The sequence below is a fragment of the Camelus bactrianus genome, chromosome 2, assembly GCF_048773025.1.
Source record: "Camelus bactrianus isolate YW-2024 breed Bactrian camel chromosome 2, ASM4877302v1, whole genome shotgun sequence".
In the NCBI taxonomy this organism is placed as follows: domain Eukaryota; kingdom Metazoa; phylum Chordata; class Mammalia; order Artiodactyla; family Camelidae; genus Camelus; species Camelus bactrianus.
In genome coordinates this window covers 34,096,938-34,121,589 of record NC_133540.1, presented here as the reverse complement: position 1 = coordinate 34,121,589, position 24,652 = coordinate 34,096,938, and the positions used below count along the sequence as shown (strand labels likewise).

The 24,652-nt window shown below is 36.8% G+C and overlaps 1 pseudogene; it reads left to right on the top strand.

Annotated features, from left to right (window-relative positions):
* The first annotated feature begins 15,751 nt into the window (after nt 1-15,751).
* On the top strand, nt 15,752-16,628 carry LOC105068739 (RNA transcription, translation and transport factor protein pseudogene; annotated as a pseudogene).
* Nucleotides 16,629-24,652: the final 8,024 nt, after the last annotated feature.

Here is a 24,652-nt window from a genome sequence, read left to right as displayed (position 1 = left end):
AGTCACCATGTTACACATTAGATCTTCAAACCTTACTCATCTTACACCTGAAAGTTTGTACCCTTTTACCAGCCTCTCTATATTTCACCCCCACCCCCTGGCAGCCACCGTTCTACTCTGTTTGTAGATTTGACTTTTTTCTTTCTTTTCTTTTTAGATTCCACATATAAGTCATAATATTCAATATTTGTCTGTCTTATTTCACTTAGCATAATGCCCTTCAAGTTATTCTATGTCATCACAAATGGCAGGACATCCTTCTTTTTTTAAAGGCTGAAAAATATGTCATTATATATATTTTTATATATTATATCATTTATATATATATATATATATATATATATATATATATATAACATTTTCTTCTTCATTCATTCATCTGTTGATGGACACTTACATTGTTTCTATACCTTGGCTATTGAGAATAATACTGCAGTGAATATGGGCGTACAGATATCTCTTCAGGATAATGATTTTGTTTTCTTTGGATGTATACCCAGAGGTGGGACTCCTGGAACAAACTATGCGTCCTAATAGCAATGTGAGCAATACTTTTCTCTCTGTACAGTAGAATCTCAATACTAAAATTGAACTTAGTATGAAGTGATTCTGTTTTGGACTTCATTCCAAGGATTAAACGTATTCTAAGATACAAGGAGGAATTGTAGAAAGAGTTTGTGTGGTATTTTGGTAGTTTGAAGAGTTAATTGCTCATTTAAAATGAAATATTTGTGGAGGAGGGGAGAAAGCAAGTGTTATATTTTAGGAGCAGATATATTCTTATTTTGTTTGATTTTCTTTTGAAATAGCATTTCAGAGCATTGACTCCTATAGTAGGGAATCTTTCCTCCCTCTGCATGTAAGTGGGGAGAGCCCTTTGCAGGCTGCCCAGTATGTCATCCTCCAAGAACCGGAGAGACAGTTTTGGCATCACTTCTGGGACCACTTCTGGGACCATTCCATCCTAAAGGTTTCTACTGTGAGATTCCTGGTCGTTTCCTCATCTTGACCTATCACACCTGTATAAGCTTCTCCTTCCTCTATAAATACCTTTTATTACTTATTATTATAAAAAATTTCAAACATGCAGAAAAGTGGAGAGAATACTATAATGGACACCCATATCTACAACACTTGGATATAACAATAGTTGATGTTCTGCCATACTTGCTTCTTCTTTTTTTTTTTTTTTTTGCTGAAGCATTCCAAAGGAAACCACGTACATCACCACGCTCTGCCTCTGAATACCACAGCCTGCATCTTCAAAGACAAGGACTCCTTCTTGCACAGCCACACCACTGCCATCACACCAAACAAACCCCCGCCGAGAACCCCATCATATGTACTACTTAGCACACAATCCTTATTTACATTTTTATATTTTTTTCCAAAATGTCTTTTACAACTGTTTTCTTCAGAATCCAATCAAGAACTACTCATTGCATTTGGTTCTTATGTCTCTGAAGTTTCTTATAAACCCTGTCCTTGGACCTGAATTCAGAAAGGAAAAACAGAATATCAGAAAGGAAGAAGTGAATTTGTAACCTTGACAAGTCTTCTAAGCCAAAGCTAGACCCTGATGGGAAAGTGATGGGACTCAGAGACTTGGGATAGAAACATCAGGGTAGATGTGCTGGAGAACAGTAATCCCTAGACAGGGGTGTGGAAATGGATATTGAGGAAGCTGGACCAGGGCGTGGAGGCAGAAGGTAAGGCTGGATAAGGATGAATTTATTGATATATGTCATCCTCCAATGACTTAAGATTATGACGCTCTGGCAAGGGCTCCTGGAACCATTCTTACACTGCTAGTATGGCTCCTAAGTTTGGAAGAAACAACAGCCCACATTAAACGAGGTGAAGATGCCACAGTTGCCTTGGCACAGTGTTGAGGAAGGACTCAGAGGCTCAGAGAAATGGGAATATTTGAATGGATCTATTCTATAAAATCTCCTCTGAGAATCTCCAGATGGTGATATTCTTCTACATACCTCAAACTCAGTCTAGCCATGTTGAAGCCATCATACCTGATCTTCTCCTTGGAAGATGGGATATCTGCTTCCTTCATTATATTCCTTTCATTACATTCTTTCCTAGGAATCTAAGCCAGACACCCAGGGCTTAATGTCAAAGTCCTCTTTCTTAATACTTATCACTAATTCTCACCATGTTTCATACTCTACATACTCAGTATATTTCCTATTTCTTTCTCTCTGGAATCACCTTAATGCAATCCACCATGATTTCTCAATTAGACAGTTGAAGAAATTTCTGGGTAGTCTTCCCGTCTCCGGTCTCAGACTGTCCAGCTTAGCCACCATATGCTAACTACTTATGCAATTATTCTTTAAGAGCATCCCAAATTTACAAAGGAAGAAAACAAAGATCTTCAGTCTATGCATGCCGTTTTCATAATCCGAATGTGACCTCTCGACTGTCTCTTCTACTGTAATGCATCCCATTTACTCTTTGGTCCAGACAAACTGAACTTCTTGCTATTATCTGACCGTGTCTCTGTCCCTTCACACATTCTTTCTCTCTTAGTGAGCTATCTTCATCCTCTGAAGCTTAGCTAAAGCCTTTTTCTCATCTGTGAATTCATCTCACCTCTTTGCCTAATTTAGGAGTTCCTCCTTCTACTTTATTGTTTCATCTTGCACATAATTCTATTGTAGCATTTATCACATTGTACAGTCTGCTTACATGCCTGTCTCATACCCTACATTGGGAGTAAGTCTTAAAATTTCTGGGATTATCACAAAATCTGGTAACATGAATAGAGTGGCTTCCTGGCTACTGATGTAACTTTAAATTCTGAGGGCAATGAAACCGGTTGGGGATGACTGGAGACACAGAATAGGAAAGGACACGGGTTTGGGAGAATATGTGGTAAAATGATCATGACATTTTTATACAGATCTCATAAGAAAATTTAAAGCTCTATTAATAAAAACAATTCTTTGCATCTGCTTTTTTTAATGCCTGTCATTAAAAGGGATGGAGGATGCAAAGCACCTGCGGGGCAACAGGGATGAAAAGATCTAGATTCCAGGAGATAGATACAAGTCTACAGGGTTTCAATAGTTACTTTATGCTCACTTGGTAGAAGAGATCACCAAGCTTATTCTCTCCCCCTGGGCCTCTTCCACAGCTTTCCTTGCAGTCAGGTAAGGCTCTTTGACTCAGTTCTGCCAATCAGATGTGCACGGAAGTGAATGTGCTGTGTCCTGGCTGAGTCACCGACACTTCTGAAACACAATCCTCCGTGCTCTTTCCACTTCTAGGTGGCAGGAATGGAAATGATCCCCATGGTGACCTTGAAAACCCGATACTGAAGAAGAGAACACAAGATGAAAAGGACTCTGTGTCCCTGCTGCTGCAGGGAGGAGAGTTATCTGATCAGCCATACCCAGAGGTCAGACTGTTATGTGATCAGGAAATACAGTTTTATCATATAAAGTGCGGAATATTGAGATCTGTTTGTTATAGCGGTAAGTCCAACCCTAACTTAAACAAAAACTATTTCCTTTCTCAGCTATTTGTTCATGAGTTCTGTTCCTCTGAATTACTTAAAATGTCCAAATAGAATTGAACCACGTCTTCCATCTGTACCCATCTTACTAAGAAAAACAAGAGTTTCATCCACAGCCAAGCTCCATGGACACAATGTCTCACCTTATTGCTTTGCCATTCACTATAGTGTGTCCTTGTCTGAATATTTTAGACTAATTCACATCTCTGTACATCCTCCTGACCTTAGGAAGGCGAAAGAGAGAGTTCAGAGCAAGAAGCATTTTAGTTAAAGAGATGACTCAGAAGTTGCACACAGTAGTTCCTCTCATACCTCATTAATTTGAACCTGGTTATATGGAAAGAAAAGAGAGAAAAGTAATCTCTAGATGGTAGACCTATTTCCAGCTTCTATTACTAAAAGGAAGAAGAAGAAAATGGATACTAGGGGACAAGTAGCTCTTCTGACTAAGTATTTATCTACATACTACTTTTCACTCCTAGAACACCTGCACCCTGTCCCCGAGGGAGAGAATCCAAGTTCCCATCAAGTTTCCTCAACCGGCTCAGAGTCTAGGAACACTAAGTAGTTTCCCTTTATTATAAATCTGGAACTCTTATCCCAAACCTCCCTTGGCTCCCTCACTTCCTTTCCTCTTGTCTCAGAGGATGAGATGATTGTTCTGCATGCGGTCTAAACCCCCAACTCTCTCTTCTCTGAAAATTTCCTTCCTAAACCATCACTTCTACCTTATATCTCCTGTTATCAGTGATGCCCCATCAATACTGTTCTCTCCTTCCTACCAGCAAAGACTCTACCGCCTCTTTTATGTTGAAAGTGTGTATCAATCCTGCATCTTTTCTGAGCTAAGCTCCATCAGTAGCCTTCTGCCACCACTACAAATTTTTAAAAAGAATTCATGTATTTCACTTCTCTCTGATTCCTCCATCCACTGAAATCTTAGCCTCCATTCTGCCTCTGAAAACTCTTTAGCGCCACATTGACAATTTTAGTGACTTTGACAGTCTCGATCTGTGAATTATTTGACACTGTGACTCATTCTGGAAATGCTTCTTTATCTTCTAGGACATCACTTTCTAACCTCTTCTCCTCTTGCCCTTTGACCAACCAATATGAATTCTTAAAAAAATTTTTTAATTGAAGTGTAGTTGATTTAGAATGTTGGCTTCAGGTGTACAGCACCGCCGAGTCCTTTCTCAGTTCCATATTGATTTGCATGCCACTAAAAGTTGGTGTCTTCTGTGTCTGTTCTTGGTATTCTTTTCTTCTCACACTACATCTTTTCTCTCACCTACTTTATCCTTTTCAATAGCTGCAGTTCTCAGCTCTGTGCTAATGAGTCCCAAATCTATATTTACACTCTAACCCCCTTTCCTGAGCCCAATTCATCTAAACTGCATTATAGACACCTCCTCTTAGAATTTCCACAAGCACGTCAAACACCATGCTCCCCCTTTTGTGTTCTTTCTTTCTCAGTAAATGGTGCCATCATCCACTGTCTCAACCAGGCAGAAAGTCTGGATTCATCAATAAGTCCTCTTCCCTTTTCTTCATTTCCATATACCAGTCAGTCATCAACTCGTATGGACTCAGTCCTCCAGATATCTCTTAATTCTTTAAACTTGGCCATTCATTTTCATCCTGTAACTACCACCCTAGTTTGGGCCACCACCATAGCTCACATAAATACTGCTGTAGCTAACTGTCCTCCTCTCCTGGGGTCTTGCTCCCATCCAGTCCATTCTTCATGCTGTGGCTGGACTATTTGATTAAATCAAACACAATTCCTCAGGATACAGCTTCTCTACTCAGATATTTTCAGTGCTTTCTCATCTTCTTCGGGATAAAGTGAAAATTCTTCAACACGTCATTTGGAGGCTTCCCTGACTTGGATCCAGTGCCATTTCCAGACTCGTCTCTGCCCATCCTTCCAGTCACACTTGGTCATCAGCCATGTTAATTTTTTTTCGTCATTTAATGAGATCTTGGTTTTCTTGCCTTCAGGCCTTTCCATACACCATGCCTATTGTCTGAAGAGTTCCCCCTCCTCTTCTCTCCTAGTAGATGCTTACTCATTCTTCAGATTTCAGCTTAAATATAAATTCTTTGGGATTTTTGCCTGAACTGCAGATGAGAGTCACCCCCACTGCTCTATGCTCCTGTAACCCCTGTCCTAGTGTCCTGGGGCTGCCATGACAGCACACCACAAACTTGGTGACTTAAAACAACAGACATTTATTTTCTCACAGTTCTGGAAGCTAGAAAGTCAAAACCAAGGTGTCAGCAGGGCTCTCTCTGGGTGGAATCCTTCCTTGCCTCATCCTGTCTTCTGGAAGTGGCCAGCATCACTGGCGTTCCTTGGCTTTTGCTGCATCACTCCGACCTCTGCCTCTGTCATCAGGTGGCCTTCTCTCTGTGTCTCTGCATCTCTGTGTTTAGATAGTGTTTTCCTTTTCTTACAAGGATGCCAATCATACTGGATTAGCACTCACCTTAATGACTACAACGAATTTGATTTTATCTGGAAAGACTATTTCCAAATAAGGTGGCATTCATAGGTACTGGGGGTTAGAAGTTCAATATATCTTTTGGGGGGGATAGTTCAAGCCACAAGACCCCCCATAATTTCCTTTTCACAATACTCGTCCCTCTGTATTGTAATTATTCAATGTTCACCTTCCCAGGTAGGCCCTTCCTCCCTTTCTCATTGGCTCCCCATTATTTGAGATAATAAGAGCACTTCTGGGAAGAATGACTGTGAGCTAAGAGGCAAAGTTGTGGGCTGAAGACTGGAGAAGCAGCTCAACCAAGAAATCGATGCTGGAAATTTCCAAGCTAAAATAAACATAAATAAAATAAACAAGGATTCCATCACAAGCTGGGGTTAGACACAGAGTGGGCAGAGAGGTGGGGGAGGTATGGAGCAGGGTCAGCTCCAGCACAAACTTTACAAAAGCAGAATTACTTTTTGCAGTTTGTAGCCTCTCTTTTGCATGAGGTTTGCCAGCCTCCTGGGCAGGGGACTGAGCCCTAAAGTTTTGGATTTTTTTTCTCTCAAGCTGCTGAAATATTTTTCTCTGTCCTCACACGTCTCTTAGTCTAAAGGGTGTGATTATGTCCACACAACCTGGGCTCCTCAGAACAAATTTTACGATTCACAGGGAAGAGAACAGAACACAGAGAACACACACAGTATTTATGGATGTATTATTATGTTTCTCTAGCTTTTATTTATTGCCTATTCCTGGAAAGAAAAGCTTGTATGTATGATTCAGCGGCTGATTATTTATGCCCTTGACTCCCCACTTCCCAGCTCATATATCCTTTAGTTTTCGATTCAGTACCTGAAACAAATCACAATAAAAGTCTCATAGTACGTGATGTGAAAATCTTTCAACCTAGCAATTTTAAAAACACTTTTATTAAGGTGCTGGTAGAAATTGATGCTATTGACTAAAATCAGTTAAAATATTTTGGGTACTTTATGCATCATTTCTTTTACTTTCACATTAGAATTAGTCAAAACAAGAGTCATGGTAAGAGTTCAGCTGTTTATTGGTTGTCATAGACTCTGTGATTTACTGTGGGACACAGGGAATTGGGGAACTAATTGTGGAAGGGAGAGATAGGAGTATAAGTAAATAAATAAAACACAATTTGAGGAAAAATTTTGAAATCTACTGGTTTAGTTAATTAGGATTACTGGCTTAATGTTCTCTGAGATAATTCTCATTCATACATGCATGCTTACATATATATATATATACATGATTAAATTTAAATTATTAATAATTTATTCAAAAAGTGCTATTAGAGTAGGCTTAGAGCAGTGGTTCTCAAGCAGGGACGATTTTCCTCCAATGGGACATTTGGCAGTGCCTGGAGACATTTCTGGTTATCACATGGGTGGGGATGAGGGGATGGGAGGGGATGCTACTGGCATTTAGTGTAAAAGCCCAGAGTGCTGCTGAACATCCCACAATGCACAGGACAGCTCCCACACCAAAGATTACTGACTTGAAATGTCAACAGTGCTGAGATTGAGAAACCCTGGTTTAGAGGATGAACACTTAGCTGATATAAAAAGGAATTTTCTATTTACCTTTCTTGGCCCCCCACCCCTTTTTTCCTTTTATTTCTACCACTCTCCATAATCCCATGACTAAAATTCTTAAATATTAATTCACAAAATTGAAAAGCAGAATGGGAGAGAAGGTGAATTCTGTTCTCCTTGAGGCTGGATCATTTTCTGGTAGGAAATGAGGCAGCATATGCACTCTTCCCAAAATGGTTCTTTCAACCACGAGGGAGCCCCAGGACCCTGACTGAATCAGTGTGATGGAGACGACACTTACCAGGCACTGCTGTTCTATCTGTAAGCTTTTGTGGAACATGAGAGTACTCGTGGGTGTCATTTAGGAAAGAACTATTTCTGGTATTTATTCAGAAGCCAGAGGAATCTACAATGATGGAAAAAGTGTCCCCCCCCCCAAGAGCTTAAAAGAAAATAACCTCCCCAAAACGAAGTTGTGAGGTTTGGTTTCCTGACAGCCAAGATGTCATTACATAATGTGACACCTCTGATATTTGTGGAACAGAAGAATCTATACCCAACTTTAAAGACAATACAAATCTGAGAATAGATGTTATGGTGATTGTTTTTAGTGTTTCCAAATTAATTCCTATATTTAGATTTTGAGTAAAGCATTATAATGAGTATCTCTCTTGTAATGATAGATTGCACCACGCACAAATCAGACTGAGAACATGACTAATAATGACCTTCAAAGAATGGACCCTGGTAATGTAAGGGTGATTGTTCTTAACCTCCTCATGGCTCAGTTCTTCACCTTACTCATCCCTCATCTTATCAGAGAGACTATCTGTCTACTCCACCTGAAAAAGCAATTCCTAGGCTGACCCTATCACTCTCCGTTCCCCACTTTATTTTATTATATAACATTTACCATCACTGGACAAAATGTGTATTTACTTGCTTATCCATTTGTTGGCTTTCCCAGCCGTTTCATCCCCACTATGATGGAAGCTATACTGTAGCAGAGCTTTTGATTTTTAATGTTGTATTTAACAAGCACTTACATAGTACCTACTATTTGCCAGGGATTGTTCCAAGGACTCTGTAAATATGAACTCATTTAAACCTTATAACAATTCTAAGATGTCTATTCTATTTTTATTCCCATTTTTTTGATGAGGAAACAGAGGTGTAGAGAACTTAACGTGCCCCAGGTTACACAGCTAGTTAATGGCAGAGCCAGTACTGGAATCAGACGTTCTCAATTCAAAGTCTGTGCTCTTAACCCTTATGCTTACACGTGCAACTCCCAGAACAAGATCTGACTCAGATCAGGCTTCAATATATATTTGTTGGTTGAATGAAATAGTCCTGCAAACACACATGAAAGTAATCAAGCAGTATTTTGCCGAGTTATTTAGACCAAGAATTAAATTTCTGAACACTCAAGTATGTAAATCACAATTACACTATTCAACATAAAGATATAAATTCAATGATTCATTTTGTGTATAAAAGGCAATGGTTTTAAAATTTGTCATTAGCAAGGGGATTCCACTCAATAGGAAAACATTTAAATCTTTGGGAAATAGTAGTCATTCAGGTTGAATCAAGAAGTAATAACCCACTTTCTCATCAACATTTGTTAATTCAACAAAGATTCATTGAGTCCTTACCCTGTGGTTCTATGTATTTGAGATATACCAGTGGGAAATGAGAAGACAAAAAATAATGCCAGCTAAGTCAAAGATCCCTGCTCACACGGTAATGACAATTTAGCAGTAAGCACCGCTTTATCATTCTTCAGTGTTAAGACTAGTGTTTGTTTTTATTTTATTTCAATCCAAGTTTAACTTTATAGTTGGCTTTTTTTTTTTTTTTTTTTTTTTTGGTGGTGAGTGGGGAGGTAATTAGGTTTATTTATTTTATTTTTAGAGGAGGTACCGGGGATCGAACCTAGGATCTTGTGCATGCTAAGCATGCGCTCTACCACTTGAACCATACTCTCCTTCCTTAGTGTTTGTTTTTAAATACCACTGGACAGTCAGATCTTCCCAGATCTGACTTTTTCATCATAAACTGCAAAACTCAACAGTAACCCTGAGAACACATAATAATTGACTCTAGCTCCCTACTGGAAGGAAAAACGTATGGACAAAGAATAAATATATTATATGAAAATAATGTATATGTGGGAACTCAACTTTACCCATCTGTCATTATTCTCATAAAAGAAACAAACATAACCTACAGGGAGGAGCGTAGTGACTGATGGGTGACTACTGTCCTGCCCGGACCCCTAAGAGGACCTCGGGTTCTGCCTGGAGGCATGAAGAAAGGTTTTAAAGCATCTGCAGACATTTGATTGGAGGGGAGAGAAAGCTCACTTCGAGAAAAAAGAACAGTTTATGTAATAGGGAAGAACAAATCTGACTCCATATTAGATCTGTCCCTTTAGCGCTTACCCTGTGCACAGTTTCCTGTGCTTAGTCATGCTGGTTCTGCACCTTTTGTAATAAGAGTGTTGCCTATATCCTGAAATATACGGGACAGCCCTTTTTCAAGGCTCTGACCTTTAAGGGTATAACACTTTTCCATTCAGAGATAAAAAGTTGCAATACTATCTACCCCACACCAGGCATTTCTGAGGATCAGACGAGATAATTTGATGTGCTATTTGTATTTATTAATACCTTGCCTTTTGGGATATTAATAGTAGATGTGAGGTGGCTCATAGTAATGACTCAAGGATATATAATACTGAACTATAAAGAGAAAATTGGGACAAAGAAAAAGACAGTAAGAATCGTAGTCATAACAGACAATGATCCAGGTTTCAAATTTAACTGGGAGTTTCAAGGTAGCCAAAAGAAAAAGTGACACAGAATTGATGTTTCTTACATGGAAAGCTTGATGCATGAGTTCCTCAGGAGAAGCAGAGCACTTCTTAGAAGGAAAAACCTAGAAGGAATTTTTTCATGGCGAGGTTACAGTGAGAGATGTGGCAGACAGTCTCCATAACAGTGTTTTACAGCAACATTAATATGGTCTCTGTTAAGGGGCTAAGCAACTTGCTCCAAGTAGGAAGCATGACATCTGATGATACAATTTGATCTAAAGACTGAAATCAAAGTACTCCGCTCTGAGGTTAAAAAAAATTCTCCCATTTGTTCCTTGTGTTTTTATAATTCCATATTTTATTCATTTAAATCTTCCATCAGTCTGGCATTTATTTTGGTGGTGTATATAAAATAGAAATAAAAGTTAATTATTTTTTTCAAGGTGGCCATTCAGTTGTTCAAACACCATTTGTTGAATAGCTTACTAATTTAAAAGGCGACTTTTAGCATCTCCTAAACTGCCCTATCCCTTCGGATCTGTATCTGGACTTAGTCCTCTTCCATTGCTCCATCTGTGCCTGTATCACCATCTTACATCACTGCACTGCTTTAATTATAGCATCTTTATTGTGTATTTTAATATCTGTTTGGGTCATAATGCATTTCAGTATCTGGCTATTCTTCGTTTATTTTTATATGCATGGCATAATCACACACTCGCTTTCCAGAAGAATCATGATGCTATTTGTTATTGAGATCATGTTGAATTATTATTAATTTATATATACGATGTTAGGCCTTCTGACACAAGCATGTGATTTTTCCATTGAGTATAGCTGATGTACAATATTAAATTAGTTTTAGGTGTACAACATAGTGATTTATAATTTTTAAAGGTTATATTCCGTCTACAGTTATGATACAATACTGGCTATAGCCCCTGTGGTATAGAATATACCCTTGCAGATTATTGATTTTATGCATTATAGGTTGCACCTCTTAATTCCCTATCCCTATCTTGCCCCTCCCACTTTCTTCCTATATGTCACCACTGGTTTGTTCTCTACCATCTGTGAGTCTGTTGCTGAGTCCAAGCTCATACTGCTTGCTGCACGACAGGCCAATAAATTAAGAGATGAGGCAGTGGGGCAAGGAATAGCGACTTTATTTGGAAAACCAGCTAACTGAGAAGACGGTGAACTAGTGTCTGAAAGAATCGTCTTACCCAAGCTAGAATTTAGGCTTCTTTTATACTAAAAAGGGCAGGAATGTGGCTGGTTTTTGCACACTTCTTGGTGCCAGAATCCCTTCTTTATGTTTCCAGCTGTCCACATAGGTCTGGTCACAATGTTCCTGTAACCCTCCAACAAGACAGTTGTTATTTTCTGTTCTGCAACTCTTAATTAATCTCTACATGAATGGAGAAGTGTCATAGCTTTAAAGGTCAGAGCCTTGAGAATGGGCTCTCCTGTATATTTCAGGCTATAGGCAACATTCCTTTATAAAAGGGGCAGAGCCAACATGCCTAAGCACAAGCAACAGAGCATAGAGGTTAGAGCTAAAGGAATGGGTCCAATATGGAGTCAGGTTTGTTCTTCTCTGTTATAAATCTGTTTCTTTTTTCTTATATTCACTAGTTTGTTTTTGCTAGCATGTGATTAGAATTTCCATGTATTCTTCTTTGCATTTGTTTTGTTTTTCTTATTTTTGTCCCTTCCATTATGAAGTACTCTTGATACAACTTTTGTATTTTGTTAACTACTTTCCCAGGTATTTTTGTTGTTGTTATTGAATATAGTGTATCTTAACCTATTTTACATCATATACCTGGTGGCTGTTTATATATGTAAAGGCAATTAACTTCTGTATATTTACTTTTTCCTCCACCACTGTACCAACTTGTCTTATTATTTGGAATAGTTTTCTTAGATGAATTTCTGATATTTTCTACATGTACTATCATATTATCTACACAAATGATAATTTTATCTGCTCCCCTCCAATTTTTATGCTGATTATGTATTTTCTGTGTTTATTGCATTATCATGTACTATTGGTGATAGTGAGGCTCTTTGTCTTACTCCTAACTACAGTTTTAAATGTTTTCCATTGAGCAAGGTGCTGACCAATGCTATCATGTTTAGGAAGAACCCATTTGTTCCTATTTTAAGATCTGTACCTTTGCTTTTTTAACAATACTGGATATTGAATTTATCAAGTTCTTTTTCAGCATCTATAGAGATGATAATACGATTTTTCTCTTTTAATCAACAACTCTTAGTTATAAGATTTTCTTACAGTGGATCACCTTGAATTTCTGACAGAATATATTTGGTAATATTTTATTTGGAATTTTGCTTCTATATTCATAAGTGAGTGTAGTTTATAATTTTTTATGTGATCATGATGGTTTTTAGTATCAATGTTATAGTTTTGTAACAATAATCTAAAAGGATCCTTTTTCTGTACTCTAGAATAGTTTAAGAACATTGGGATTTTAGTTTCTAAAATATTTGGTAAAATGCTACTATGAAATTAATTATATTGCTTTATTTGAGGGAATGGCTGCTCTGACAAATTTCTCTATTTTTAATGGTAATTCATCTGTTTAGATTTTTTATATTTCTGGAGTTAATTTTGGTAATTTATATTTTCTCAGAAAATAGTCATGCATGCAGGTTTTCAAATTTATTTTCTTAGAATTGAGAAATTATTTTCAATAATATCATAATTTTGTTTATACCTATTGTTTTTGATATCTTGTCTTTTTAACTTTGTGCTCCCTTTTCTTGATTAGATTATCTAATAGTTTATCTATTTTTGTTAACTTCCTCTCTGAGAAATCAGTTCTTGGATATATTTATTGTCTCTACCTTTTCCTGTTTTCTCCCTTTGATTTTCTAATTCCTGTCCTTAAGTTCATTTTTTAAGTTTTTCTAACCTTTTGAGTTTAATTTTAAAAAATTTTTTGTAGCTTATTTTTTTAAGTATAAAATTTATTTTTCTTTTCAGAGTGTCCATAATCTGGCCCTTTAAAAAATTTTTTTAATGAAAACATGATGATCCAAAACCTATGAGATGCAGCAAAAACAGTTCTAAGAGGGAAATTTAGAGCATTACCTCAAGAAAAAATAAAAATCTCCAATAAACAACCTAACCTTACACTTAAAGCAATGAAAGAAGAAAGAACAAACAAAACCCAAAGTTAGCAGAAGGAAAGAAATCATAAAGATCAGAGCAGAAATAAATGAAACTGAGACTAAAAACAAAATAGAAAAGATCAATGAAATGAAAAGCTGGTTCCTTGATAAGATAAACAAAATTGATAAACTTTAATCAGACTTATCAAGAATAAAAAGGAGAGGGCCCAAATTAATAAAATGAGAAATGAAAAAGGAGAAGTTACAACAGACACCATAGAAGTACAAAGGATCATAGGAGACCACTACAACTACACGTCAATAAAATGGATAACCTAGAAGAAAAGGACAAATTCTTAGAAAGGCACAGTCTCCCAAGACTGAACCAGGAAGAAATAGAAAATATGAACAGACCAATTACCAGTAATGAAACTGAATCATTTTTTGGTTTATTAATATAAGTGTTTAAGGTAATGGATTTTTCTTTTCAGTACTGCTTTATCTGTGTCAAAGATAATAACAGCTAACATTTAGTAAGTGCTTAACATATTTTAGGGACTGTTCTAAAATTTTTCAGCAGCACCGTTAGGTAGTTATGATTATTATCACCACCATTTATCAGTGAAGAAACTTAGCCCTGAGGAAACAGACAACAGTAACAACAACACTGAAACAAAGAACGTTCTTTTCCAAGTCAGCCAGCCATCAAAGGTCTCTATGAATATGGGAAGCAGGGCATATGCTAAGATTTGTCTCAGCTCTGATCTCTGATTAGTCCAAATTATTTTTTTACATACCAAACAAAGCACTAATGCATCTCTCTCTCTGCTGGCTTGTGAAGAAGAGAATTTGCCTTTGTTTAATACTAGGAATTGCTTAACAGGCAGGGATAAGTTTGCAAGGGAAGTCTGGAGACAGAAAGATGGCAAAAATGAGGCAGAGTTGTTCATATGCTCTGTGTGTGACTCACCACTGACAGATGTGTCACTGGGGCTAGGTGGAGGGTCAGATACAATACTGAGCTTCCTCATTGCACCCCAGACAACTGGACTTTTCTTATATCATCTTATATCCCCCTCTCAGGATTCTTCACTTCTAAGAAAGTCAAGAATCAGTACTTGGACAAGTGGTCAAGAAGAAGCAGTATGCTGGCTTCTTTACGGGTAATCATAGAAAGGGAGAGGACACACATTCTTGCAGGCTTATATCTGTATTACAAATAGGGGTATGCTCTTTTAAAATCAACATAATAACACCCTCCTAGATGACCTGCACACACTCCCTTCATCCTAGGTCATCTGAGTTCATTCACACTGGCTGCAGCTTATTGGAACAGGTATGGACATCACATTCAAAGTAGGTCATTAAAGATCTCTTTCCTAGGAATTGGAACACAGGGACTTTAGTTAACTTCTGTTGGACTTTTAATTAGAGAGACCATTTAAAACTGGGTCTCGGCAATCATGAGCACACTAAAACAGAGAAAGTGAGAGAGAGGGAGAGAGGGAGAGATGGAGAGGGAGAGAGAGAAATGTGGCATATATGAAGTGTCAGTAGAAATCGAGGGTTCTGTGACCCCAGAAGAGAGAGAGAAAATAACCTCGTTTATTAACTTTCAGTCCCTGGTTCCAGTTCTTTGTGAGACCTGATTGTTTCTCCTACCATTGAGTTTCATGAGACAGTCTTACATTTTTTTCTTTTGCTTAAACTTAATTCATTGAGTTCTGTTGATTGACAGTAACGGAACAAACAGTCCCTAACTAAGAAAGAAATGTTAGCACCAAAGAATTTGAAAGGAGAGAAATACAATGCAATGCCAAGTGGATATATATATATATATATATATATACCCTAAAATAGCATATTAAAATCTGTCCTACATTCCATGGTACACCTTGAAATATGTTTATTCATGACTAGAATTGAAAGAGGTGATAATGTATGCTAAATTAAAATGGTGAATATTATATAATCACAAAACTAAAAGGAGGACTGATGATAATTAGGTCATCTTATTTTCCCCACATATTTTTTGAAGAGGGGAAACTATGCCATTATAATACAGTACGGCACCCGGATAAGAAATATTATTAAATATTAAACATTTAAAAGTTTAATACAGGATTTGGCTTTGGCTTCTTTTTTGCTTTTAAAAGTTTTCTAGGCCTCTCCTCTCCCGGCCGAAGAGAGAGCTTCCGGGACCATGTTTGGTCACAAGCTGACGGCCCTCGACTACCACAACCCTGCCGGCTAAAATTGCAAAGATGAAACAGAATTTAAAACTTTATTGATTGGCTTGAAGACCAGAAAATCAGACACTACAAGACTGAAGACAGAGGTAATTTATGAAACATCCATAGCAGTGACTGGCCCAAGTTCTTTGAAAAGTATCTCAGAGATGTTCACTGTCCTTTCAAGATTCAAGATTGACAAGAAGCAATCGACTGGCTTCTTGGTTTAGCTGTTAGACTTGAATATGGAGGCAATGCTGAAAAATACAAGGACTTGGTACCTGATAATACAAAAAATGCTGACAGTGCAGCTAAAAATGCAGAGCCATTGATCAATTTGGATATAAATAATCCTGATTTTAAGGCTGGTGTAACTGCTTTGGCTAACCCTCCGATTAGAGTCAGGACGATTACCTGGTAATGCTTAAGGCAATTCGCATTTTGGTCCAGGAGTGCCTGACACAGGATGCAGTTGCTAAAGCAAATCAAACAAAAGGCGGCCTGTCTGTTGCTTTAGATAAGCATATTCCTGGTTTTGACACAGGAGATGCAGTTCTTAACGATGCTGCTCAGATTCTGCGATTGCCACACATAAAAGAGCTCAGAGAACTACAGACAAAAATTAACAAAGCCATAGTAGCTGTTCAGGCGATTACTGCCAATCCACAGACAGACCACAGACTGCGGAAAGTTGCAGATGAACGTTTTAGGATTTCAGCTTCTCACCTACTTAGTACAGCTGGGAACCAGGGACACTCTGGCATGTGTTTGGAAATGTCATGTTTTCGAGGGAAGAATCCCAGAAAGCTGACTATGTTCCAGAGATTACCATCGTTGCTTTTTCTTTAATAAAGTTGGGGCAAGTGAAAAAAAAAGTTCTCTAGCAGCAGTTATTGCTCAAGTGTTAGAATTCCACCTGGGCAAGAAGTTGAAATTTTTAAGATAACTTGTTGAATAGGCTATATTCAACAAATATGTATTGAATACCTCTTCTGATCTGAGCATACAGTCCTAAACCCAACTGGTGTCTAATAGGTTAGGCCACAAGAAGTTGTTTCTAGATAAATGGAAAGATCAGGAGGAAGCAAAGCCCGGGAGAACAAGCATGAATCGCCAGCCAGTGAGGAGCACATTCAGGTCAGACTATCTGGCTCCAAACCGTCTGTTCACTTCCTGTTCAGCCAGTGGAGTAAATCTCCGACCTTGAAATCCAAGGCTCCCAGAAGAACTAAGACTTTCATGAGCCCTAGAAAAGAACTGCAATTTGCAGGATGAGAAAATGAAAGCACTGCTGTTACTGAGTCCAAATTGCTCACCCCGACACATCAATAATTTGGGAGATGAGCTGTTGTGTCAAGGAATAATGACTTTATTGGGAAAACCAGCAGACAGAGAAGACAGGGTAATAGCATCCTAAAGAACCATCTTACCCACGTCAGAATTCAGACTCCTTTTATACTAAAAAGAGGAAGGAGTGTGGTTAGTTGTTGCAAACTTCTTGGTGTCAGAATCCTTTGTTCTTGCAGCTGCCCACCTAGGTCAGGTTATGATGTTCTGGTAAACCTCCAGCAAGATGTGCAACTTTTTATCTCTATACAAATGGGAAAGTGTTATACCCTTAAAGGTCAGAGCCTTGCGAATGGGCTATTCTGTAAGTTTTAGGCCATAGGCAACATTCTATTACAAAAGATGAAGAACCAGCATGACTCACCACTGGAAACAGAGCACAGGTTTAGAGCTAAAGGAACAAATTAACATGGAGTTAGATTTGTTCTTCCCTATTACACTTGTTCAGAAAAATCCAGAAGGTAGCAGTGTATTCTTTTAAGAAGAGATCAGCTGGAAATGTGCTTCATGCAAAGAGAGCTAAACTACAGAGTACAAAATACAACATCATGACCAGTCCAAAACCAAAGAGCGAGAACATTTCCTGACACACAAATTTCTACAGGAGGAAAGAGAATGTGAAACAATACACCCTCTCATCACCCTCTCACATGCAAGGTAAAATTAACACTAATTTACACATTTTAATCTATACTTTTATATACATTCCAGGGAGACCTAGGGGATGAGTAATGTGCTAATATTGATCTCAGATAATTGCTTGCTACTACATCTCTCTGATTTTCCACCAGCAAATGGTGAAGCCTGGGGTTAGGAGAAAAAAAAAATCAAATATCACTACTCAGGTAAGAGCAGACAAGTATGTAAGGAAAAAAGAGAAAAAAAATTGTTGAATTTTGCTTGTTAAAACATCTACTGCTGACTACCACTGAATATGCATGAATGACACCTCTAACAGCCATTTTCATATTTACAAATTTGGCATACTGGCAGTTGAATTATTAGATAAAACATTCAAGTTCTTTTGCTTAACATAAAAAGGCAACAGATACCTCGGCAAGCCAGCAGACAACCTAGAGGGCTATTTTAAAAACACTGCTGAGACTTCCCTTCCTTTAGAATCTCTTGAAAATGGTCAATATAAAGAGAAGCAACTTGGAATCCTATTACAAACTTACACCACGATCCCAAAACCTGTACAGAAAGTAACAACATCTCAACACCAAAAATACCCCAAATCTCGAACAGTAAAGGCAATAGATTTGTAGAAACTAACTACTATGCATAAAATAGATAAACAACAAGTTTACACTACATAGCACAGGCAACTATATTTAGAATCTTGTAGTAACCTACAATGAAAAAGAATATGGAAGGGAATATACGTATGTTCATGTATGACTGAAACATGATGCTATACACCAGAAATTGACACAACATTGTAAACTGACTATACTTCAATAAAAAAAGGCATCACTATATCCAAAATAAAAACAAAAAGTGAGAGCCCTAATTCCCTGTTACACTCACTTTTACACAAATCTCTCTATAGCTGTACACAGTCTACCAGCAATGGCTCAGTGAATCTCTATTCAAATGATCTGAGGTAAGACTACGGAGTAAGATTTTAAAAAGATCTTTCCTCCCATAATTCTCCAAGATACATTGTTGTACTTTAAGAAGTTGGTAAGCTAAAAAACCTAGAGTATTACATACTCTTGATGGTTCTATAAAAATATTCCAACCATAAGTGAAAATTCTACCAAGAACACATTTTCAGTTTCACCCTAACACTGTAAAATATTAATTGCTTAGGGTTTTATTCATCTAATTGATTAGGCAAAATTCAATTGACTTCAGAGTAATATAGTTTATAAAAGAAAAACTGGATGTTTATAAAATTGGGGAGATAGAAAACAAATCTTGGTCTCACATTGATATAGATACAAACAACCTTTAATATTCTATTTATGTAACAAGAATTTGCCATTAAAAATGGCCTTTAACTGTTTTAACTTTTATTATTAGCTTTAAACATCTTGAAATAATCCAAGTATTTTAAAGCACTTGTCTGATAATATAATTCATCCGGAATAATACATGAAACTTCCCATAAGATTTCTCAGAGAATAAATCTGTGGCTGCATATTCTGAATGTGTGGATCCATTAAGCTAATTTTGTATACGGGCAGTTTTATGACCAAAGCGCAAAGCTTGTCAGGCTAATTTTTAAAGCAAAGTTAACTATGACTACTAAACTCTACACAGTAATTTTTGATACTTGATATCTACTTATTTATCCCAAAGGTATAATTTCCTTCCATATAAATAATTGCCTCCCTTTTGACCCCCAAAATAAAAAATACACTTAAAGACAAAGCAAGACAAAACAAAACAACAACAGAAGCACTTCTATCATGGATATTTCTACTTAATTCACATTTTTTATATCAGATTTTAAGTATACATGATCAGGGTCCTGAATGTTCCTTATTTAATCCTTTTAAATCACCTCAACATTTCTCTGAACTTACATGCATCAATTAATCATTAACCATAATGCTAAAGACATGGAGCTACACTAAACATGAAACCAAAATGTAAGGGATGAAGTTAGAGAGGTAAAAAAGAATCTAAATTATACTTATTTGTCTCCAAGAATGATAAACTTGCTACATTTGTTTAATACATTGGCAATAAAATCACTATTTAATAACAAAAACCCAGAACATCACAGTAAGTTAAAAGTATCTGATTAGAAACAGTTTGACATATTAAAATTTTATAAAGCAAAACCAGTAACTTAAATGATCATAGTTAACATACAAAAACAAAAACACTAATAATATAGACTTTGATAGCATTAAATAACCATATCTATTTCAGGATTATATGGTAAATATTAATATTTCCACCCCCAGGTTCTGCAGGTAAAACACAATGTAATTCTGAGATATATTTCCACCCAAATCATGTTTTCTAGTATTCAATTCAAAAAGATGTACCAGCAACTGAGAAGGTGAATGTATTTCACCTTTCTAAACAGATATTTTTATATGAACATCCTAAATTATCTACATGAGAGACTAGCATTTCAAGAGTGAAAAATTCATTTTTCTTATAGTGCATCAGCATTAAAATTTTTACACCAAACAGCTAGAATGTTTATTAAAATTAGTCTTATTAAGGTAAAACTTAAAGAATTACTCTGGAACATCTTTATTTCAACAAACAGATGAGAGAGAGGGAAACAGTCACAGAATAATGTAACATTTATAGTGTCACATAAAATGTAGATTAAATTATCAAAGAAAGGATTCAACTGACATCTTTAAAGCTTTTTGCAGATTTAACAAATAGTTTATTCTGCCACATGCTGGGCATTAGAATTACTTGGGGGAGATTTTATCATTCTGGTGACCAGACTGCATCCCAGAATTTTAAACCAGTACTTTGGGGTTAGATTTAGGTATCAATCATTTTGAGAATTTCCCAGGTGATTCTAATGTGCATTCTTTCTCTATGTGGTTTTTTTTTTTTGTTTATTTGTTTTGAGATTATGTGTAAATTTTCACATTTATCCACATAAATTTATCTGTGGAACAAATTCAATTATTTTTAGCATCAATAAATTTCAATTGAAACCAATTTTTTTCAATGTTTTTAATTGAGGTAATGTCAGATTAAGACATAAATTATTTTCACAGTGGTACCATTTTCAGGAACAAATAATTATTAGTAGAAACTATAAAATCACACAATGTAGAGAATAAGATTGAAAAAGATGCAGAGAGAAATGAGACTTAAATCTTAACAGTGACGCAGTGTATTGATTAGATAGGGCTGCCATGACAAAATACCACAGACTGGAGGCTGAAACAACAGAAATTCATTTTCTCACAGTTCTGGAGGCTGGGAAATCCCAAATCAAGGGGTTGGCAGGGGTGCTTCCTCCTGAATAAACGTGGCTTTCCTTAGCTATCCCAGAATTCTGAAATCGTAAAACTAGAATAACAGATAAGACAGTAGGCGACCAATGCGTGACATGTTATATTTATAAATAAAAATGAATTTCTTTTTTACAGTATCTTTTCACTTCTGATGTTTAGTGTTAGTAATATGTGTAATATGTATAGTGTTTTGTATCATATAAGACAATATTGATATAGGTACTGATAGATGATTCATCTTGTAAACAGATGACATAAACTTACAGCATCTATCAATGCAGTATTGTAAATGTATTTTCTCTTCCTTATGATTTTCTTAGTAACATTTTCTTACCTCTAGCTAACTTTATTATAAGAATACAGTATAAACTTGTTTATACTGTATAGCACAGGGAACTATATTCAATATATTGTAGTAACTTATGGTGAAAGAGATTATGAAAAAAATATATGTTCCTATATGATTGAACTGTTGTACTGTACACCAGAAATTGCACAACATTGTAAACTGACTAAACGTCAATAATATATATATATATATATATATATATATATATATATATATATATATATAAAAATTTTAAAAGAATACAGTATATAATACATGTAAGTTTGAGGGAAGTCAAAAGTTAGAGAGGGATTTTCTACCATATGGGGAATCAGTGCCTTTAACCCACGTTGTTCAAAGGTCAACTGTGTAAAGAAAGCTGCTATAAACATTTATGTGCTGGTTTTTGTCTAGACACAAAATTTCAAATTAGTTGAGTAAACACCTAGAAGTGTGATTGCTGGATTGTGTGGTAAGGTTATGCTTAGTTTTGTATGAAACTGCCAAATGAATGAGAGTTCTGTTGCTCTATATCCCCATCTGAAGACTTTTATAGAGGAATAATTTACAGTAGTATGGGCAGGGTTTAGGGAAGCAAGGAAGGGATGGCATAATGCCCTGGAGTATTAGCAATAATGCGTGTGGAGGGAAAGGAAACTGGAGAGAGCAGATGTATGGAGTGAGCTGCCTCTTTGGAGTTAAGGCTCTGGGGAGAGGGGCACAGAAAACTAGCCAACCCTTGGAGATCCAAAGAGCAGAGATTCATGGTAGAGAATATCCCAGTTTTACTCTTCTCCCATCTCCTGATTGTTTCCCTGTCTATGCCTCCCATTGACCAGACCTAACTGGAAACCAGAGCAGGACTCCTTTGATGCGATCTGAACAGGTCATCTGCTCCTTGCACAGAGTAGTCTGGAAAGAAGTTGACGATGTCTTGTGGGTCAAATGAAAATGCCTAGCATATTTACATTCCTGCAAATTTTTACACTTTTCTTCCCCCAAAATTTACTTTTGGCATTTCAGATTACTTCCTCTTGGATATATTTCCAATACTGGTATTATTAGACCAAAGAAGATGAAAATTTTTGAAGGCTGCTGATTCGCTTGTACATATCACATAAAGGATGTCTAAAATTTTGCCTATCATGGTTCTAGGAGCTTATGATTTCTGTTTCAGGATCATTTTTGGTATTTATAACTAATAAATACATACTTTATTACATGTGTTACGTGTAACATATATAATACATAATTTTATATATTTTCATAGGTATTCAGTATTTCTTTCATTTGTGGTTGATATTATTGGCATATGGAAATTTTAATTTAATTTGGGAACAAGAATGTATATGATGCAAGGGGTCAGGTACATATCAAAAACAAGGGTCAGTTTATTTTTCCTTTTCAAAAAATGAGTAAATTAAATGTGTCTATCTACATATCTATTGATATAAATACAGATTTTTTTCAAAGATAATGGATAAAATTTGTTTTCACAAACATATGGTGAGTAGTCTCCCTTTAAAGACATGATGATCATGTCTTTAAATGTAGGTTCAAGTTGTTTATCTGCGTCTTTAACACTGCTAGTTCCTCATTATAAGTGCATTCCTCATGAAAACTAAGCCTGTAGCCTGTTTTTGTTTCTACTCGTTTCAGATTTTTTCCAATAACAGTGACCTCCCTGGTGCTGCTGTGGGCTTCATGCCTCTCTCGTCTTTCTTGACTGCCTTCACTCCAATCAAGATTATCGACAGCTCCCGACATTGCTGAAAGAAGTCCTTGAAGAGGTAGCACAATTTGTTAATCCTTTGTTCTTTCTCATTTAGTAGAAATAGACATCTTTTTATTCCACTGAAGATGCTCTTGCCAAGGTCACTGATGACTCATTTTTTGCTAAAGCCAGTGAACACTTACAAGTTTTTATTTAATTATTTGACCTTTCAGCAGCATTTGGCATTACTGACGATTACCCTTTTCTGGAAGCACTGTCATCCCTTGGCATCCAAGACACTGCACTCTCCATGTGTTTCAGGTCTCTGAAGCCAGACTGTCTGGGCTCAGCTCTTGGCTCAGACACTGATTAGCTACATGACCTTGAGTAAGCCACTCAACATCTTTAGGATTCAGTTTCCTTGTAGTTAAGAATAATAACAGTACCTATCTCTTAGGGTAGGTGTGAGGACTTATGTAAAATCCTGCATAAAATGATTCAAATAATACTTGGCACTTCTGCACCACTTAAATCAGCAGTGTGTGGTGTGCTGGTAAACCAGCTCTCTGGAAAGTAAAGCCCTGATTTGTAGTGTTACCAATTTCTTTCATATAAATACCTTCCACGGCCTTAAATACACCCACCATTCCTGACTATTTAGCAATTGGCTTTCCCAGGAACTGGCTTCTGCGCTCTCCTGACAGCTACCTCTGTCCTTGGCTTTTTAATCTCCTCTGCTTGGTCTCCACTGTGGGCTCCCCTTCCTTCCACTTCTGAAACACCTTTGCTCTTTGGTGTTCTGTGCTAGGCTTTCCTATTGTTTTACTGTGTACCTTTCCTCAAAGCAATCTCATCCAGTTAAAAAAAGTCGATATATAGTTCACGTATTACACAATTCATACACTTAAAGTGTACAGCTCAGTGGTTTTTAGTACATTCACAACATGGTACAACCATCACCACCATCAATTTCAAAACATTTTTCATCACTTTCCAAAGAAACCCAGACTCTATTAGCAGTCAGTTACTCCTCCTCATCACCACACCCAACTATTAGCCACTTTCTGTCTCTAAAAATTTGCCTCTTTTGGATATTTCATATAAATGGAATCATATAATAACGTGGTCCTTTGTGACCGTCTTCTTTCACTCAGCAGAATGTTTTCAAGGTTCAGGTATGTTGTAGCTTGTATCAGTATTTCATTCCTTTTTATTGCTCAATGATATTTCATTGTAATGATGTGCCACATTTTATTTATCCCTTCGTCAGGTTGTTTCTACTTTTTGGCTATTAGGAATAATGCTGCTATGAACCCTGGTGTATACGTTTTTGTGTTGGCATATTATTGTTTCTCTTGAGTACATATCTAGAAGTGGCATTGCTATGCTCTATGGTAAATCTGTTTGACTTTTTGAGGCCCGGCCAAAACTGTTTTCCAAAGAGGCTGTACAATTTCACTGGTAGTGTACAAGGAGTCCAATTCCTCTACACTCTTCCCAACACTTGTTATTATCTGTCTTTATGATTATAACC